Here is a 21,308-nt window from a genome sequence, read left to right on the forward strand (position 1 = left end):
ATTCGGCCATTTTCATTACTTCAGTGTGCATTGACATTGATGAGAAAGTTCTGCAACCTTACTGATGAAATTCCTCCCTCCTTTTACAGCTGCCAATTATGAACAAATTGACAGGGCAACATTTTTTTGTCAGCGAACTGGGGAGATAAAAAACATCACAACTTATTTGGCAAAAGAAAAAATATATATACAACAAGTAAAGTAGTATCTTGAACAATGTGAGTGGGAGGAAGCAGATTTCTGACACAATTCTGTCTCAACCGTGCTGCTGTTTGCAGGTGTCTGTTGAGTTTGCTCGTGTATTAACACAACCTTCAGCGAAATTGCAAAAATAAAAGCTTATTAGATCAAGGTACTTTCTTATTTATTAAGTAATATACAGACGACCCAGCCAGCCAGCATCATCTCTGTTGTAGAATAGATAGTACTTGCCTTCATCTGCAGTGAATGACTGGTGACCTGCAGAGAGTTTATCTTGCCTCTTGCTCAAAGTCAACCGGAACGCTCTAGCTCACACAAAACTCCAATGTGGACATGCACTATAGATAGAAGGATGGTTTTATCTGGATCTGGTCTTCAATGTTGGCACTGAATCCTGATCAGTGATATTACCAAGTATTACTCCAAATTACAGGTTTTTAAGAATTTACACGGTTTTAATCTGCACTGCACCAACAATATATTGAGAGAATATAGAAAATATATGTTATCAGATTTTTTTTTCAATAAATGAACGTTAATACAGTACACTGTATTGTCAGGGCAAAGTCTAATAGGGTATTGACCTATAGTGGAGCTACAGCTGTGATGGAAAACAATCCCTTGTTGTAACTTATAAACTTTATGACCCGAGCACGAGCCAGTCTGCCTGTTGAATTGATTTGTTTGTACCCAGAAAACACAATGGGAGTGGTATATTGATGAACTGATATAAGTCTCACTACAGCATGTTTGTCTCATGCACATTGTAAGAGTAAACCCTTGTAGGACATAGCATGTTTATATTGGTCATTGGTTATATTGGTCACCAATTTATAAACATATATTTGCATGGGCTCACATTCTCTCATATACGTCAGCAGGTAAAGGCAAGCAGCTGCATGTTTATGGCTTCATGACTCAAGTCTTAAGGCACCTCTATTTTAGGTGCTTCAACTCAGGGGTGGTATGTTTACACCTCCCGACAGCAGCAACATTATGAGCAACTTTCGCCTTTTGGAGAGAATCAGCTTTCAGCGCTACCTGACCATGAAAAACTGCGTAGCCATATAGCAGGCTAAATACGGAGCTCTTCAAGTTATTTACTTACTGGTTTCTCCAAAACTAATCATTAAAATTGAAATGCTAGCTAGTTTCATTTTTCTGTTTTAAAAAAAATATATAGTTTTTGAATGACTATAATGGTCCATCCTGGCCTCATGGTCACTTTAAATGTCATTCACAAGTGACAGGGAAATTCCCTGTTTTATGAATTTTAGAAAGCTTCAAATGTCAAGAAAATGCAACCTCTTTGAAAGGCCGCCTTTACTCACAATTTACACAAGATGGGGTGTGTCAGAATGCTGGATGAGCAAAGTCTCATAGATATGTTTTCTGAAACCATTAATAATATTTGGAGTGAGGTTTTAGATGGGGTTTTTTTCTTGTCATTTTAGTTAGCATTGCCTTGTAGCCAGAATATGCACACATTTTTAGTGTGGCATAATGTAATAGAAATTAGAAATAGTGGGTTTCAGAATGAGATGTTGTAGTTATACCACTTAACTGATAAAACATAAAACACAGTGATTAATCTAGTAAAAGCTGGAGGACACATACACTCTCAAAAAGACTACGCCACTTTAATTAAAAAATGAAATACATTGTCATTTCTTTCTCAAATGAATTAATTTTTATAAGAAAGTCAGGAATCAGAATTATTTAACAAGAATTATGGAGGAGTCATCTGCACATGGGAATGAGACAAAGAAATTGTGGGAAAATTGTACTTTGTACTTATAGTCAGCTTCTGTTTAACTGAATTAAAAAACATAGTAATATGATTTACTCATGTATAAAGTACATTCAAATCCATTTCATTTAGTATAATGAAGGTGGTCATGATTATTATGATCCAAACAGAAAAGACGAGAAGAAAGCTGAATGACAGCAACACTGAAGATGTTGCAGCAATTTATGGCTAGTGCTGGCTGATTGGTACCAAATAGAAAATAAAATGAGAAACTTGAGAAAAACAAATGTTCAATGTTGTATTATAATGTGATAAATTGTATGTTTTAATGTGATGAATGAAATAAATCAAGCAGAACCTAGCTCTGTGTGGAAACGGTCTGCCTCGGTGGATGTGTAAGATAGAGAGTCAGAGTAAAAGGTCGGAGGATAGATAAAAAGATAGAGGGTCACTCCATGTCAAATCACCCAGTGGGTTTAACCAAGCACATTTAATGAAACCAAGTAGACGCCACATCCTCATGGATAAATTGACTCTTTTTTGTTGCAAAAAGAAAATCTAATCTCTGAAACGTTTGCTTTTGAGAACATGTAAAATATTATATTTATTGAAAAATGCTGAGGTCAAATACGTACAATCTTCAACATGAATGCCCTTTTTGGGAAGACTAACTCAGTTCCTGAGACATAATGGGTGAATCCCTTTTTACCAAAAAATGTCCAAATTTGGCAGGCCGAAGCTTCCAAACCACTGCTAGGATTAAAAATTTGAGACTTAGGCCATCGCTATCAACATATACACCAAGTTTTATTGAAATCGAAATCTACTTGCTTTAACACACTGGGTGATTTAGTAGACATGTGAGGGAAGTGGAGTAACTATGGGAGCGTTCACCTCACACAATAAAAATGGAACAAAATATAGTACCGTATTTTCCGGACTATAAGTCGCTCCGGAATATAAGTCGCACCAGCCATAAAATGCCCCAAAAAGTGAAAAAAACATATATAAGTCGCTCCGGAGTATAAGTCGCATTTTGGGGGGCAATTTATTCGACAAAATCCCACACCAAAAACAGTCATGAACGAGCAACAACAGGCTAAACAATAGCAACAACAGGCTAAACGATAGGTATGCTAACGTGACAAATACAAACAAAGAGCTGAGAACGGGCCTGACGTAACATATAGAGTGATTAACGACAACTATTACATGAATAACATGTTCATAAAACCATCGGTGTCACTCCAATTCATTAAATAGCAACAACAAGCTAAACGATAGGTATGCTAACGTGACAAACACAAAGAGCTGAGAACGGGCCAAATAATAATAAATAATAATAATAAATATAAGAGGAGCAAAAATAGAGCAAGTGTACATACAGCAGACAGTGGACTTGGATATGGTGCTTTAAAGTGTTAATTGCTTTATTTGATGTTTTCTCTATTTTTTATGTTTTGAATATGTTCAAGATAAAGATATAAAAGCATGTGAAGTGATCAACTATACTAAAAATAACATGGGAAGTGGTCAACTATACTTGTAAGTAAGTGATGTCTTAATGCTCAAGTAAAAATTTGTGAAATAAAACATATATAAGTCGCTCCTGAGTATAAGTCGCCCCCCCACCCAAACTAAGAAAAAAAGCGCGACTTATAGTCCGGAAATTACGGTATGTTAATTAGAGCAACACCATCCGTAAACCTTTTCATCCATTCAAGCATGTTTCTTTCTTTAAAAAAAAAAAAAAACCTCTCCAAACTTTCCATAATAGAGCTGTTAAGCAACAAAAACGAGACAGAGGGATAAAAGAATCATAAATACTGTCATCATACTGTTAAAGATGTAAGACTTGCTATCCGTACTGTCATTTGCTGGATTCTTCCGAGTTTACTATCAGAGCATCCGGCACCTGCAGGAACGGCGGACTAGGAGGAAATGAGCCAAGAAATAAGTGTCATTGATTGAACAGGTTCATGGCCACCCTAATCCATAAACAAGGCTGACCTGTCACTCATTAGTGGATGCTCTATCTTGACCACAATGCTGGCTCATATCCCAGCAATGCCTTTGAGAAATGCTCTAGCAAAGGCCTAATCACTCATAACTGACAGAATCTGGAGGCTGTTTGCTACAACGGGATTACGAAACCCATTTTTCAGCGCAGTGTTTTACAAGAAAGCAAATTACACACATGAGGCACAGAACCAGATTAGCAAATAAATTCTTTGTATTACAAACGGAGGGGAAACAAGACTACCGGAGGAAAGATAACATCTATCTGAATCAAGCATCTATGAAATCACAGGGAATGAATCGCGTGCCTGATGAATGATACAGAACTGATGTAGAAATATTTTTTGACATTTCCTTATTCTCTGATCAGATCTGAGCAAAGATAGAACATTTATGCATCAGAAAGAACAGAATACATATTGGAATACAGAAGTAAAGTTTGCTCATGCTGAACCGCCCCAGCTGTGCAAAATGGCCAGATGGGAGAAGCACCATAAAATAAAATGTTACTTTATAACAGGAGCAGTGAGCTGCAAGTGATGGGGAAATCACTATCATAATTTAATGTAATTTAATAAATAAATATGAACAACCTTAGGTTGCCTATACAACCTCACCCTCGTCATATAGTCAGTCATATTAACGTAAATGCACTGAAGACCAACATGAAAATGAGTTTATTCTAGAGATAATTGTTTATCTCTTAAATAAACTCATTTTCATGTTTGTCACATCACTCTGTTTGACCATAATTATCATGGAGGGATACAACTAAGGAAGAGAAAGTCTTTAACCAAAGTGTTTTCAACTGGTTTTGTCCAAGGGACCACCATTTTAGCCAAGAAGCAACTCGGGGACCACTGCTTTGGCGAAATATTATTTTATTTTGCATTGAAGACCTATAAAGATTAATTATTTGCATCTGTATCTCTATTTTGAGAATCTCAGCTACGATTGACATAATTTGGATGGGTGAATGATTCACAAGATTAGCTGGACAATAAATCTAAAATCTAAATAATAAATCAATTTCATTAATTATTTTCCATTTCCACCACCGCCACGGACCACGAGAGAGCCGCGGACCACCGGTTGACAATCCCTGCTTTAATGGAAGGAGTCCCTTCTCCTGTTATATACTCAGGAGCCAAAAAGTTACACCCAAACAATTCATAAATGAGGCCTGTGTGGGTGAAAACATTCCCTTCAATAGGACGTCTCATTATAATCCTTTTGATCAAAGTGCTGACAGTCAAATCTGCAAGACACTTCTCAGGCAACGTGGATCCCGAGTGTGCGTTGATCCAAACAAAGAACTTTTAATTAGCGTAAAGATAATAGGGGGGGGGGGGGGGGGGCAGGGATTGTGATGTTACAGTTCCCCATCACTTTCAAACTATCAGTCATGCGTGACTGCTTAAGGAATTCATAAAAGGAAATGAACGTTTTCCACACCTTTGTGGTATCCTCCCATGTGCACAGGGCACTTAGAGCAGTGTGCTACATAGCTCAAGCCTGTCAAATTCCCCATTCTAATGTGCAGTCCCATTCACGCTGCTGCATTTGTGTGAGTGCTTCAAGGTGAGAAGAGTTCAAGTAGCATAGTAAAGGCCCCAGGATGCCCCAATGACTGCTATGACCTTCTTAATTGTAATAATCCCCGAACAAGAAGACTCCTTGTGTCAAAATGATGTATTAAATCAATTACATCTGAATGACTTGAATTAATTACTTCCACTGTAAACACTGTATTATAGACAAAGAGGAATCGATGAGGTTTGCTCCCCATTCCAATGCACTCCCCACTTGAACCCAGTTGAGTGCTGTCGATAAATGGTCGGCTTCATCTGCTTTAAATAGTTCGGGTATTTAAGCCATCTACTCACCTCTGAATCTTTATTCTTCAATTTAACAAGTCATTTTCAATAGCTCTGACAACTTCTATGCTTGGTAATTTCTGAAGTTAGAGAGCAGATGAGGAACTATATAATTGTAATGTCTTCTGTTTGTTCAAGCTAAGTAAACAATGTTATTTAAAAAAAAGTAGAAAACACAAATATATATTATGATAGAGACAGACAGACAGACAGACAGACAGACAGACAGACAGACAGACAGACAGACAGACAGACAGACAGACAGACAGACAGACACAGAGAGACAGACAGACAGACAGACAGACAGACAGACAGACAGACTGACACACTGACACACAGACACACAGAAAAACACACACACACACACACACACACACACACACACACACACACACACACACACACACACGCACACACACTCATCTTTAACAAACAACAAAAGCCCTTTTCTGTTCTAGAATGACTGCAAAGTCCATAAAGGTCCATGCTAGAAGCAGAATGATTGCAAGGGCTGTAAAGGTCCATGCTGGGAGAAGTTTGAGAGCCATGCTATCAAGCCCATCAAATAAATCCATCCATTTTTTTTGTGCCACTTGTTCCCACGGGGGTCGAAGGCATGCTGGAGCCTATCCCAGCAGTCATTGGGCAGTAGGCAGGGGACACCCTGAACCGGTTGCCAGCCAATCGCAGAGCACACAGAGACAAACAACCATCCGCATTCGCACTCACACCTATGGGCAATTTGGAGTGCTCAATCGGCCTAACAAGCATGTTTTTGGGATGTGGGAGGAAACCGGAGTGCCCGGGGAAAACCCACGCGGGCACGGGGAGAACATGCAAACTCCACACAGGGAGGGCCGGAGTTGGAATCGAACCCACACCCTCCGAACTCTGAGGCTAACCAGTGCGCCACCGAGCCGCCCCATCAAATACATTCAGAATAAATAATGTCTGACAGTCAGTTGAGCCCTTCTGCCTGTGATTTCATGTGAGTCAATTTTCCCTACGTTAAATACGGGACATTTCCATATGTGGAGCACAAAGAAAAAAAAAAATCTGCCATACTAACATACAGTTTGGGGTTCAGCCTGTACTTTATGGAATATGGTCTGCTGATAATTTGCTCGGGATCCTCATGTGTTGGGCCATCTGGATCCATGGCGATGCCATGGCAGCCCTCCCAGCATCATCTCCCCTTCAGGGATGAAAATCATCACCAGCTGAATGCAGAGACATTGGATGGCTTCATCCAGTTAATGGCTGCTTGTGCCACCAGCCGTTTTGGCAGGTCACCATTTTTCTCTTCCAAAAAATCTACTTTGTGGGTGATTGTGATGGGGAAATGTAGCAGCAGCTTATTTTCTTTGTTGATTATGGGCCCCATGTCGAAGAGACTCTCAGATGCCTTTGTGGGCGGAAAGTAATACTACAAGCATATAATGGTGTGTATTGCTCAGAATTGTATGTGCAACAATAAAGCATTATTTGTTAATCATTGGCTCAATTTCAGCCTTCATCGCCTCTCAATTAGTTGTTTGACAATGACTTGAAGCAATTTGCTATCCAGTTGTTTTTGTGACAAATAATTCTTGCTTTTGTGCTCTTTTATTTGCATTGCCTTTGTGTAAAACCAATTCCCTGCTCAACAGGACTCTACACAATCTTTAAAAAGGAGATGGCAGGTGGGCAGTGACATGACTGTGACAATAGCCATGTCAACACATCTGCATTTCTCTCTCTCTCTCTCTCTCTGTCTCTCTCTCTCTCTCTCTCTTTCTCTCTCTCTCTCTCTCTCTCTCGGGCTGAGCTTAGGTCCGCGCGATGCCTAGACTGAAACAATACTGACAGCAAATACCCTTTTGAGGCGACTCTAAACGTGTCACCTTCTTTTTTTAAAGCGGGACTCAATTCACAGATAAATTCCGTAAAAAAGAAAGTTGGAATGGTACCATGCTGACACATGTCTGACATGTGTCAAGAAATACAAATGGCTTTTGCTGATGCTACTCACTATTGTTTCAAATTGTGTTTTTGAGTCTGGAAGTCCACGCCGCCACACGCTTGGAAGTTTGTTTTGTTTAATAAAGAGCCGTTTACCAAACCCACGTCTATCCTTGTACTTTGTTAACGCTACAATATAGTTATATACTAGATCTGTGGAATAAAGACGAGGCTGACATCAGGGCGGATTTAAAGTGCACGGATGGTTTGATAATATTATTGGCTTATATTATAGTTATTTGAAATATAGTTTATCTATCGTTATATGAGCCTGTGGAATATTTTGAAGTGCAAGCGCCCTCAGCCGCGCGCACCCATTGTTGACAAAGAACGATTGATGGATTTAATGAATTGGAGTAACACCGAGGGTTTTATAAACATGTTATTCATGTAATAGTTGTCCTTAATCACTCTATATGTTACGTCAGGCCCGTTCTCAGCTCTTTGTTTGTGTTTGTCACGTTAGCATACCTATCGTTTAGCCTGTTGTTGCTATCGTTTAGCCTGTTGTTGCTCGTTCATGACTGTTTTTGGTGTGGGATTTTGTCGAATAAATTGCCCCCCAAAATGCGACTTATACTCCGGAACGACTTATATATGTTTTTTTTTTCACTTTTTGGGGCATTTTATGGCTGGTGCGACTTATACTCCGGAGCGACTTATAGTCCGGAAAATACGGTCGGTGTTTTTATGCACAATGATCGGATTACCAATCGATATAAACCACACCTAAAAAATCTGGATCAAAATGGGCTTGATCGGGTCAAAATCTTCCAAACGGTGTATACATGAAGCATTTTTTATTCCGATCGGGCATTTAATCCAAATAAATGTGTCCATGTAAACATAGCCAGTGAGAATAAAGATTGAGATTTTGAAACGAATCATACATTCGGAAATGTCATTGGAAATGATGAAATATGATTAGAAATAGATGAATAGAAATATCATGGCACGCTTGACTTTTTCTGCTGCAATTATTTAACTCATCATTTGCCCCAGTAGCCTACTACAATTATAGTCACCAGGCAACAGCATCCAGACTCATTTTTGTACCCCAATTGAGTCTTTTATCAGTCAAAATTGTAAAAGAATGTTAGGTAAACAATGTATATGGAATTAACGTGATTGTTCAATCCGTCACGTTTTTTCACTAGGTTACTACAATTCCCTGCTCACCTTTTTGTACAGTCGTAGAAAAATAAGGTCACAAATGCTGCAAGGGGCAAAGTCAAACTAATGTGCAACAAGCAAATGATTTGGCACTAAAGGGAAACAAAGGAAAGCAAGCACAGATGAAGAGAGGGGCCAACCAATTCAATTACTACTTCACATTTTGCTTCACCAAAATGAAGGTCATATTCAGGTTATCTTCAGAATTTGCTCATTATAACTATGAAAACTTGAAATGCTCTTAAGAATGGAACAAAAGGTTTAAGACATTAACAATAGTTTCATACTTGTGCTGATAAGAACAATGTGTTTTAACATAGTGTGTTGTGTAGTGTATTGTGTTAATCTCAAATTGTACAATAACAGAAAAACAAGTCTTGACACCCAGTTTATCATCCTCACTCCCTCCCTCCCAGATCCATGCATGGCCCCTCCGCCATCCGGAGGTTTTCCTGTGGCCCCATGCTGCGACTCAGCCTAGAGAGAAATCACCTTGAAGCAATCAAAGAAAATCTGCTTTTGCTTTGAAAACCTCATACTGAGATGTTTTGATACTCTCACTGAAGATATTATGAGAATGATTCATTAGTCAGAAAAGGGGGAGGAAATCTCAAACCTCAGTTAGGTTCAGACATATGAAGACAATGATTTATGATGTTACCTTGATACTCTACCACCTTAATGGGCTAAAATGTAAAAAATGGAAATGTGATTAATGACCTTAAGAGGCTTTACAAAGATGTTGCATTTACCATTCAAGATTATAGGTTGTGGTTGCGACTTGCAGCTTGTCCCACCAAAGCTCAGCACAGCAAGTGACTTGCATGGTTTGGTTTGTCTAGCACAGTCTTCACAGCGGATGTCGTTCCTCACACAAATCGCCCAATTTTACCCAAGCTTGGTACTGGGTGGCTGGGTATTGAGACACTGACACATGTTCCACTGAAATAACAGTAATAACCATGATGTGGTATAATGTGGCTCATGGGTTGTTCCTTTTCTTCACCATATTTTTGAATTGCCGTCATTGCACAAAAAAAAGTTTTGGGATATTTTCTAAATCTAATCTGAAATGACATGGAAGAAAAAGACAACATTTTTTTTAACCGCACTGATTTGTTAATTTAATGCTTTTGTTCACTCTTGAGTTGTCTTGTTTTTTCAGCCAAACAACGACCTCCTTCACTTGCATTAAGCTTCTTGGACTTTGAATTGGTTTCTCAAGTCATATAGTTGCAAAATGCAAATTTAATAGTTCATGTAAAATGCACAAATCCATTTGTCTCAAAGTATGAAGAAATAGGAATGTACAACACATGGCCAATTAATCACTTGGGTTCAATTGTCCAATTACTTTTAACCCGCTGGATGAAACACTTCTAGACTGGAGGTGGGTGACACATTTTTCCAAGGGGTCACTGAAAAGGTTATCAATTAGATGTATATATATACATCGTTAGAATTAGGAAAATAAAATGTGTTTCCACTGTTTAAGAAATATTCAGATAGATGTCTAGTGTGAATCACTTCTTTCTATATTTTAAAACCATGCTGACATTATGAGTTCTTACCACAGATTCAGGACCCACAAATTATTATCAAGGAAACTCCCCTCGTATATCCACTGTTCAGGAAATGGTAATGCTGTTAACATGAGGTTGACTTGTTTGGCACAAAACACTTTTTCGGAAAAAAAAAAAAAGTCAACGTGGTCGAAATGTCTTTGCTCTTGCTCACTTGTATTGCTGACACATGCACATGAAATGTACTGCCTTCAAATTAAAAAAAATATTTTTACTTCTTAAAAACTGCCCATGAAACCCTGTGGATGGCTCAGATGTGGTTGTATTTGCCTTGATCTGCTTTAGAACATACCGGAAGCCATCCATTTTTTTTTTTTTTTTTAAATACTCATCCCGTTCAGAGTTGTGGGGAGCTGGAGACTTTGTCAGCTGACTTTGGGTGCAAGGCAAGGCAAACTTCAGCCCAAAGTGGTCTTTTACTTGTACGGATTATCTTTGTTGAACTACACATTATTTGCAATAGTATGTTTAATACATTGGAGATAACATGAAGTATAATTTGGCTATGTGGGAGAACATAGCTCAATTGGAAGCTCTGTTGAGAGAAGTCGCGTCTGACTAATTTACCATCACCTCTCTTAACCAGCATGCACACTACTTTATGACAATGCTGCACTCTTGAATGCAACTCTTGAATATAGACGGGAGACGGAATGATGGAAAAGGACGAGAAGAACAGGGGGAGGAAATATTCAATGGCATTAAGATTTGTAGCACAGTAAGCTCCTCATTACCATATCATTGCTGCTTTTCTTCTTTGTGAATAATAGATTCTGATTGAGCATTCCTGTGGATCGCTGCACATTCTCTAATACCTCAGACTTTCTATTTGTCAAGGGATGATGAGCCGTACAGTTGTGTGGGAGAGAGGCGGGAAATAAAGAATTCCTTCCCTCCCACACATACTGTACAATACACACACAACCTATAATTCACATATTTGGGGCCATTGTATCTTTAATGGAAACGGCCTTGTTTCATATCTCTGAGGATGACCGGCCAAACCAATTAACATTCCGGTGGAGTATTAGTCCAGTTGGAGAAAGGGAGGCCTTCCTTCCCTCCCCTTCCTTCCTTCCTTCCTTCCTGTCTCTCATGCAAACATAAACACAGATGAATCACAGTGAATCATTTGGGAAATAAGAGGTTTGTCACTTGACTTTCTTTGAGGCAGAGCTGCGCATTACCAAGTCTGCCAAAAAGGAGATTGGAAAGGAAACAAAAACTATTCACTAAGGCTTCTATTCTAATACATGTCGCGTCGCACGTCTTATTATTCTACTTGGCTTTAACTTAGAATGCTTATTTGGACTGGGTGACCAACAGCTTAACAATCATTTTGTGTACCTGGCTCAGTACAATTTATTTGGTGAATAATCTCTCCCGCCTTTCCTAGTCTATGGCGATTGCTACTTTGATCTCCTGGCATCTTAAGAAAAGTGGCCAAATGGATCCAAGGTGCTAAAAGTTCTGTAAATCACAAAGATGAGATAGTTCTTGGTAGTATCCTGATGAAGGACCACTTCTCTCCTATGGACCTCAGCAGTACAAATTAATAGCCCGAAATACAACCGTTAAAATAAATGATCATCCCTCTCAAAGCCATCAGAAATCAAACCTGAACATTAAATTCATCCTGAAGGAGAAATTTATGGGACTGTTGTTAAATTGCATTGTTTATTTTTATTGAATTTTAGCATAAGTGAATATGTTAGAATTATTATAATTCACTAAACTTAGTGATGGTATTAATTATGTGTTGTAAAGTTGGACATTATATTCTGTTCATATGTAAATTGTCTTCCCGGCTGTAGTTTTGACTACAATTATGTTCTGTTCTGAAAATCATTCAAGCTATATTTTATCATGTTTAATGTAAGTTTATCTGTAGTTTTTTTTATATACTGTGTATATAATTTAAAGAGTCCTTTTCAGAAAGTCTACGGTGTTTTGGAAAAAAAATGTCATTTAATATTTTGCATACAAAATTCTTGAATTAAACTTTGCAGGCTTAAATGTGTATTTTAAGGATAGTGGCTATAGTGACCAATAGTATACTTATCTTGCATTTCTTGTCACATCTGTTTTGTATCTGCCATTTCTCAAAAATTATTTAATAGAAGACTGCATCATGGATTGACTTTCCCTGTCACCTGACCTACAAATTCCTCATTTGTCCCACTGTGGTGGAAAACACAACAGAGCTCCAGCAAGCTGGGAGGCAAACACATGAAGGCGCTTTCCTCAAGTTACCTCATTGCAGCATAAACAAAGCAATCCTGTTTTCACAAAGTCGCCATATATTCCCAATTTGTCTTCTTGGGAATACAAAAAGTCAGGTTTCACTCTTGAATTTTGTTAATTTCTCTGGTATAGTAAAATGCAACCTAACACTACTATTAAAATACCCCCATAGCGAAGTGTCTGGACCCTAAAGAACTTTTAGCTGTAACACAATATGCAAAGCAAAGAATTATATAAAGCATGTGGGTCAAACCCAAGGCCCGGGGGGGTCAGATGCGGCCTGTCCCATCATTTTAGATGCGGCCTGTCCCATCATTTTAAGTGGCCCGCGAAGACAAATTTTCCATCGACTTTGTGTCATTACTAAAATTACAAATTGCCTTAACTTTTAAAAAATGTAGATATTGTTTGCAATTTTTATGACCATTCATTTTTTTTAAATATTTGAACAGTTTTTACTAGTCTCTAATTTCAAAACTAGTTATTGATCAGTTTGTTTTGTTGCGTGCGTCGGTGTTTTGTGATGGGGGGCACGGGTTTCTATCAGCGAGGCGTGAAGGACGGCCACCCGTGCTCGCCACAGAGGAGATTCCCAGATTAGTCACGCTGGCTGCTCCCTGTCTACGGGAACACTCAACTGCCTCACAGACTCATATCCCAATGCACTCCAACAGCACTATCAAGCTTCTTCCAAAACATCATGTGAACTTATATATTTACTGTATAATGCACCCATTATAATTAACTGAGGATGTGCTATGTAGAAAATGTTGTAGTACATCAGCAATTCGCTTGTAAGGCAGAGAAATGTGGAGGGCACAACTAGCACAATACATTACAACAATAGTTAAGGGGCATTATAGAGTAAAACTGGTTAAATTCTTAAAATTAAGTTTTTAACCACCATCACATTATCACTGTAATGTTCAAATTTCAAGAGCAGTTCAGAAGGTGTTGACCAACTTCCTAATATACCAACAGGACGTAAAAACTCAAATATTGAGGCATGAAATGAATGACTTCATTTTAGCAGCAACTTGCTAATTTTATGGATCTTTTTTCCCCGAAGACTCATCCCAGCAACCTGAAGCAAGAATTTTTATCAAATAATAAGAATATTACAACATAACAAATGAAGTGGTTTCATTTTCATATAATCGACTGTTTTTATACCTTAAATTCACTTTCAATAAAGCAGCAAACTGTATTTTCTTGTCTTCAAGCAATGCAATAAAGAGAAAAAAGAAGAGAAGATCTCCTGAATTATAATTTGTGAATAGTTATCATGCCAAATTTAAAAATCAAACAATGTGGCCCGCTGGCCGTAATTTGCCCAGGTCTGCTCTCGAGCAAAAAGCAGCAAAACCAGTACCAGCTTTAAACCATTCAACCACCAAGTACCGCAAAATGATATTGACTCAGTAATGCATACGTTTGTCTAAATTCCTTTAAGCCCCTTCAAACACTTGGGGTTTGTGGTGTGGTTAGACTCATTATAGTCGTAAATTAGACGAGATGAACTCGAAGCCTTCGGCACTATAATCTAACTCCTTAAAAGGACTGCAAATTAGACTGGAGTGGAGGTGACTGCATGACAGCAAACTTATTTGGCCCCCCCCTTTTTTTTTTTTTTTTTTTTACAATTGAAGATGCTGCATCTGTCCAAAGGGAAGCTGCTCTGCTTGGTGTAAAAATGCGCAGAGCAAAGCCCTTTTTGCCGGCATATTAATATGGTGTCCCAGCACGTTCTGACATTGAAGGAGTCCAAATACATATTAAGCAATATTTGAGGGAATGACAGAAAAGCAATTCAAAGGTGATATGATGGCCTGTCATTCAGGTAAAAAGGGAATGGATGAAGAGGAAAAATTTGGTCTGTAAAATTTATAGTTTTGTCTTTTAAGGGAGCCTCTTTTGATGAGAAAAGCGAGCTTTGCGGTCATTGATCACACTTGTAATGAAAGAAAGCTCGCATGACTGATGGCTGAGATGCCAAATTAAAAGCCATTTGCTGCTTTCTAACACTCAATGCAGAGGAGACTCCTTTTAGAAATGTTCTTTATAATAATGTATTATTTTAAATTTCGGAATAAAGAAACAAATGCTGGTACATTTAGAAAAGTATGCTATTGATGGGCATTATTGCAAAGAAGGGCTCATTCATAATTTTGAGAGAGTTATTAGTCAAATTTGCCACAAGATTCAGTCCATTTAAAAGAAAACTCTACCTTCAATAATAAACAAGAAGTCATTTGTAATTCAGATAATGTACTGTATCGCATTTCATGTGTGCAGCAGGGGCCAGTAGCTTGTAGCATGCAAGCAATTTATCGCACCAAATAACCATTGGGAATGTTTTGCACTTGAGGACTTGTCACAACTATATAAAAACACATGAATAAAGACAACCATTTCATGCAAGTTTCCATCCATCCATCCATCCGTCCGTCCGTCCGTCCGTCCGTCCGTCCGTCCGTCCGTCCGTCCATCCAGCCACACGTCCATCCATCCATTCATCCTTTAAATCGTTTATCCTCACTCGTGCTGAGGCCCTGAATTGGTCGATTGCCAATCACAGCACACATTTTTTTATTAACACAAACCCTTAACTTAATTAATCAAACATATGCATACATTTATTGATATAACATGAAAGCAATCAAGGTGTTTATTTGGTGTGCAGTGTAAAAACATCATGGTTGCACTAGTACAGAGTCATTAAATTCTTATTTAGCTACTCTCCCTTCAATTACACTTTCAAGGATATTCAAAAATGTATTTAAAAAAATGTGTTGCATTGGTATTTCACAGCGAAAACATTTAGGTGAGCAGAAAAAAAAATAATTGCAGAGTCTGGTTGACAGAATTTGATGTTGTTTGTTCAGTAGTCTGATGGCTTGAGTCGAAGCTGTTTTTTTTTTTTTTTTTAGTCTGTCTGGCTGCGACCCTCCTGTTGCACTTTTGAGATAAAATAATTTGATAAGTGTGTGTTGTGCATCTGTGCTGTCTCAGATAAGTTTGTGTACTCTCTTTGCGATATGGCTGTCATATGTGGTAAAGTGTTGTGAAGGCCACGCCACAGATAAGATGTGCCGTTTTAATGGCCTTCCTGTCCTGTATGGTACATACTTTAAATGGGCCAAGTCATTATTCTGATTTCACAAGCATATTTTCCTATTGCTGTTTATCCAAACTGATTAGGTATATTGGGCACATATCAACAAACTTGTCAAGAAGCAAGTCATGTGATGAATTTCATGTAAAAACTGACAATTTGTGATGTCATAATGACATAGGAATTATTATGACAAAGCACAAAAAGTAAGAGAATTTCTGGTAAGTAAGCCTATGAGAGTTTAAATAAATAAATAAATAAATAAACACAGAAGCCCCTTATGATGATTAAAATAAATGGACTTCGTTTTCCCTCGCCCGGACGCTGGTAACCGGGGCCTCCCTCTGGAGCCAGGCCTGGAGGCGGGGCTCGAAGGCGAGTGACTGGTGGCCGGGCCTTCGCCCATGGGGCCCGGCCGGGCACAGCCCGAAAAGGAAACGTGGGTGCCCCTTCCCATGGGCTCACCACCTGTGGGAGGGGCCAAAGGGGTCGAGTGCAATGTGAGCTGGGCGGTGGCCAAAGGCTGGGACCTTGGCGGTCTGATCCCCAGCTACAGAAGCTGGCTCTTGGGACACGGAATGTCACCTCTCTGGCTGGAAAGGAGCCCGAGCTGGTGTGCGAGGCAGAAAAATTCCGACTAGATATAGTCGGACTAGCCTCCACGCACAGTTTGGGTTCTGGTACAAGCCCTCTCGAGAGGGGCTGGACTCTCTTCCACTCTGGAGTTGCCCACGGTGAGAGGCGTCGAGCAGGTGTGGGTATACTTATTGCCCCCCGGCTGCGCGCCTGCACATTGGGGTTCACCCCGGTGAACGAAAGGGTAGCCTCCCTCCGCCTTCGGGTGGGGGGACGGGTCCTGACTGTTGTTTGTGTCTATGCACCAAACGGCAGCTCAGAGTACCCACCCTTCTTGGGGTCACCAGAGGAAATGCTGGAGAGCGCTCCTTCTGGGGAGTCCATCGTTCTACTGGGTGACTTCAATGCTCACGTGGGCAATGACAGTGAGACCTGGAAGGGCGTGATTGGGAGGAACGGCCCCCCCCGATCTGAACCCGAGTGGTGTTCTATTATTGGACTTCTGTGCTCGACACGGATTTTCAATAATGAACACCATGTTCAAACATAAGGGTGTCCATGTGTGCACTTGGCACCAGGACACCCTAGGCCGCAGTTCGATGATCGACTTTGTAGTCGTGTCATCAGATTTGCAGCCGCATGTTTTGGACACTCGGGTGAAGAGAGGGGCGGAGCTGTCAACTGATCACCACCTGGTGGTGGGTTGGCTCCGATGGTGGGGGAAGATGCCGGTCCGACCTGGCAGACCCAAACGCTCTGTGAGGGTCTGCTGGGAACGTCTGGCAGAATCTCCTGTCAGGAAGAGCTTCAACTCCCACCTCCGGCAGAGCTTTTCCCACGTCCCGGGGGAGGCGGGGGACATTGAGTCTGAATGGACCATGTTCCGCGCCTCCATTGTTGAGGCGGCCAACCGGAGCTGTGGCCGTAAGGTCGTTGGTGCCTGTCGTGGCAGCAATCCCCGAACCCGATGGTGGATACCGGCGGTAAGGGATGCCGTCAAGCTGAAGAAGGAGTCCTATCGGGCCGTTTTGGCCTGCGGGACTCCGGAGGCAGCTGACAGGTACCGGATGGCCAAGCGAAACGCGGCTTCGGCGGTTGCTGAGGCAAAAACCCGGGCGTGGGAGGAGTTTGGTGAGGCCATGGAGAATGACTTCCGGACGGCTTCGAGGAAATTCTGGTCCACCATCCGGCGTCACAGGAGGGGGAAGTACTGCAACGTCATCACTGTTTACAGTGGGGATGGCGTGCTGCTGACCTCGACTCGGGACGTCGTGAGTCGGTGGGGAGAATACTTCGAAGACCTCCTCAATTCCACCTACACGCCTTCCATTGAGGAAGCAGGGCCTGGAGACTCTGAGGCGGATTCTCCAATCTATGGGGTCGAAGTCACTGAGGTAATTAAAAAACTCCTCGGTGGCAAGGCCCCGGGGGTGGATGAGATCCGCCCGGAGTTCTTAAAGGCTCTGGATGTTGTGGGGCTGTCATGGCTGACACGCCTCTACAACATTGCGTGGTCATCAGGGACAGTGCCTCTGGATTGGCAGACTGGGGTGGTGGTTCCCCTCTTTAAGAAGGGGGAACGGAGCGTGTGTTCCAATTACAGGGGAATCACACTCCTCAGCCTCCCCGGTAAGGTCTATTCAGGGGTGCTGTAGAGGAGGGTCCGTCGGGAGGTCGAACCTCGGATTCAGGAGGAGCAGTGTGGCTTTCGTCCTGGCCGTGGAACAGTGGACCAGCTCTACACCCTCGGCAGGATCCTCGAGGGTGCATGGGAGTTCGCCCAACCACTCCACATGTGTTTTGTGGACTTGGAGAAGGCGTTTGACCGTGTCCCTCGGGAGGTTCTGTGGAGGGTGCTTCGGGAGTACGGGGTGCCGAGCCAACTGATAAGGGCGGTTCGGTCCCTGTATCACCGATGCCAGAGTCTGGTCCGCATTTCCGGCAGTAAGTCAGATTCGTTCCCAGTGAGGGTTGGACTCCACCAAGGCTGCCCTTTGTCACCGATTCTGTTCATAATTTTTATGGACAGAATTTCTAGGCGCAGCCGAGGCGTTGAGGGGGTCCATTTTGGGGACCTCAGCATCGCGTCTCTGCTTTTTGCAGATGACGTGGTGCTGTTGGCTTCTTAAGGCCATGATCTCCAGCTCTTGCTAGAACGGTTCGCAGCCGAGTGTGAAGCGGTCGGGATGAGGGTCAGCACCTCCAAATCCGAGTTCATGGTCCTCAATCGGAAAAGGGTGGAATGCCCTCTCCGAATCGGGGAAGAGATCCTGCCCCAAGTGGAGGCGTTCAAGTATCTTGGAGTCTTGTTCACGAGTGAGTGGAGGATGGAGCGCGAGATCGACAGGCGGATCAGTGCAGCGTCGGCAGTAATGCGGACCCTGTACCAGTCCGTTGTAGTGAAGAGAGAGCTGACCCAAAAGGCAAAGCTCTCAATTTACCGGTCAATTTACGCTCCTACCCTCACCTATGGTCACGAGTTATGGGTCGTGACCGAAAGAACGAGATCCTGGATACAAGCGGCCGAAATGAGTTTTCTCCGCAGGATGTCCGGGCTCTCCCTTAGAGATAGGGTGAGAAGCTCGGTAATCCGGGAGAGACTCGGAGTAGAGTCGCTACTCCTCCACGTTGAGAGGAGCCAGATGAGGTGGCTCGGGCATCTTATCAGGATGCCTCCTGGACGCCTTCCTGGGGAGGTGTTCCGGGCATGTCCCACCGGTAGGAGACCCCGGGGACGACCCAGGACACGCTGGAGAGACTATGTCTCTCAGCTGGCCTGGGAACGCCTTGGGATCCCCCGGGATGAGCTGGATGAAGTGGCTGGGGAGAGGGAAGTCTGGGAGTCCCTCCTAAAGCTGCTGCCCCGCGACCCGACCCCGGATAAGCGGAAGAAGATGGATGGATGGATGGATGGATGGATGGATGGATGGATGGATGGATGGATGGATGGATGGATGGATGGATGGATGGATGGATGGATGGATGGATGGATGGATGGATGGATGGATGGATGGATGGATAAATAAATAAATCGAGCTTGGGTAGGTCATATTAGTCCACGCATTGCCTGCACACACATTGACTGTCAACCATAATTGGCCCCTTGCCAGTAGATTAATATGCATTCCAATACTATTAAAATGGCTTTTCATCGTGCAGCTCAAGAGAGTTAATTAAACCGGGGACATTTTGGAAAGGCGAGGATTTAAAGTTCAAATGACCTTGGTTAGAGAGGAGGAGAGGCTCTTGGATGGATAGCTCCTCTCTTCAGTGCACTTCACCTTGATGACAAACATTTATCACTCACTAGGATTTAAAGAAAATTATAAAACAGTCTTTCAGATTCCATTCGATAACACGGTATTATAATATAAAAGTGACATTGATGGCAACACACAAACAGCATAAATGCAGATCACGAATTCTGTTCTATTAAATGTGGAAAAATGAATTATTTGGAGTGTCCAATTAACCCAACTTGCATGTTTATGACCTGTGGGAGGAAGTTCAATCTCCCATGGAGGGAGTAATCCAACACAAGGACGACAGGTGTCTGATGCGCTAAATGATTCCTACTAGAATTATAGGGCATTCAAGGAGCTTTTCAAAGTGTGGTTTGACCTCTCTTAAAGCCAATTTGCTGTCAGTAAATTTGGCCACTTATTCTCACCTTGATGAAACACAAAAGAAAGGACTGCATGACTTCAAGTAATGAAGCAGCTCAATACAGAAAAAAATAATTAAAAATCCTCACAATTCTGCTTTTTTAGCAGAATAGTAGACAAGGAACCAACTGAGGAAGATTCACCGCTTATGAGAAGTGTTGGAGATAAAGTGATCTCTACAGATAGTGTCTGAGTCAGGTTCTCCTCACAATAACATGTTGCAAGATTTATAATTTCCCCCTCATGCCAAACCTTGGTGATTATCTTCTCCAAGGCCAAGGCCAGGCCACTTCATTGAGCTGCACAGAAGCATATCCGGTGATATAGCACTCCTCCACCAAGAGCCAACAAAGTAGTTCATTCCCAGAAGAGCACAAAGGAAACAAGTCATGACCTGAAGTTGGGATCCAATTAATCAACTGCCAAACTATTTAAGTACAATTCGTTTTAGCCGCTACAAACAAGATTATTCTCCAAAGCAAAAAGGGACAACAAACTTTAGCAAGTCTGTGTTTTTTTTTGTGTGTAAAATAACTACAGAGGGTCCTCTTGTCCAAGCCACTAAAGAGGAGGCAGACCATTAGTCAAGCTACCACGAATAAGTTGAACTTCAGCTTCTAGCACCCGGGTGACCAAAACAGTAGTCGGTGGTAACCAGACAATATTTTCAAAGGACAAACACTTTGGGTAGAAAAGCAACAGCGTTTAGAGATTCAAGGCAATAACCCTAATTTCAACTGGATATTTGTATTTAATTTCATATATGATTTGACTTGAGAGTGTAAGAGACAATGATTCTCTTTATGTGCCCCCTAATTGACTGGAATCAAGTCTCGGGTGTACATGACCTCTCGCCCAAAATTCAGCTCCAGCTCATTCAAAACCATTAACTTAATAGGGGTAGAAATAGATTGAAGTAATTTGACATCAATCATAAAAAACAGTCACTATTGCATCAATGGACCTCTCGATCCATCAGAGTTATGATGGCTGTTTGATGATGTGACAACATTTTATCAACACTTCAGATTTCGTTGTCATCTCAGCTCTATTGAGTGAAATTTACATCTAACCTCTCATGGAGTCATTTATAAATGTTGATGT

General features: G+C 41.4%; 1 protein-coding gene across 12 annotated transcripts in view; it reads right to left on the reverse strand.

Annotated features, from left to right (window-relative positions):
- The window catches only part of arvcfb (ARVCF delta catenin family member b), a 143,124-nt gene that overhangs the window by 92,765 nt on the left and 29,051 nt on the right, over window positions 1-21,308 (reverse strand). The window lies entirely within an intron of this gene.

Source organism: Syngnathus scovelli, chromosome 3 (genome assembly GCF_024217435.2).
Source record: "Syngnathus scovelli strain Florida chromosome 3, RoL_Ssco_1.2, whole genome shotgun sequence".
Lineage (NCBI taxonomy): Eukaryota > Metazoa > Chordata > Actinopteri > Syngnathiformes > Syngnathidae > Syngnathus > Syngnathus scovelli.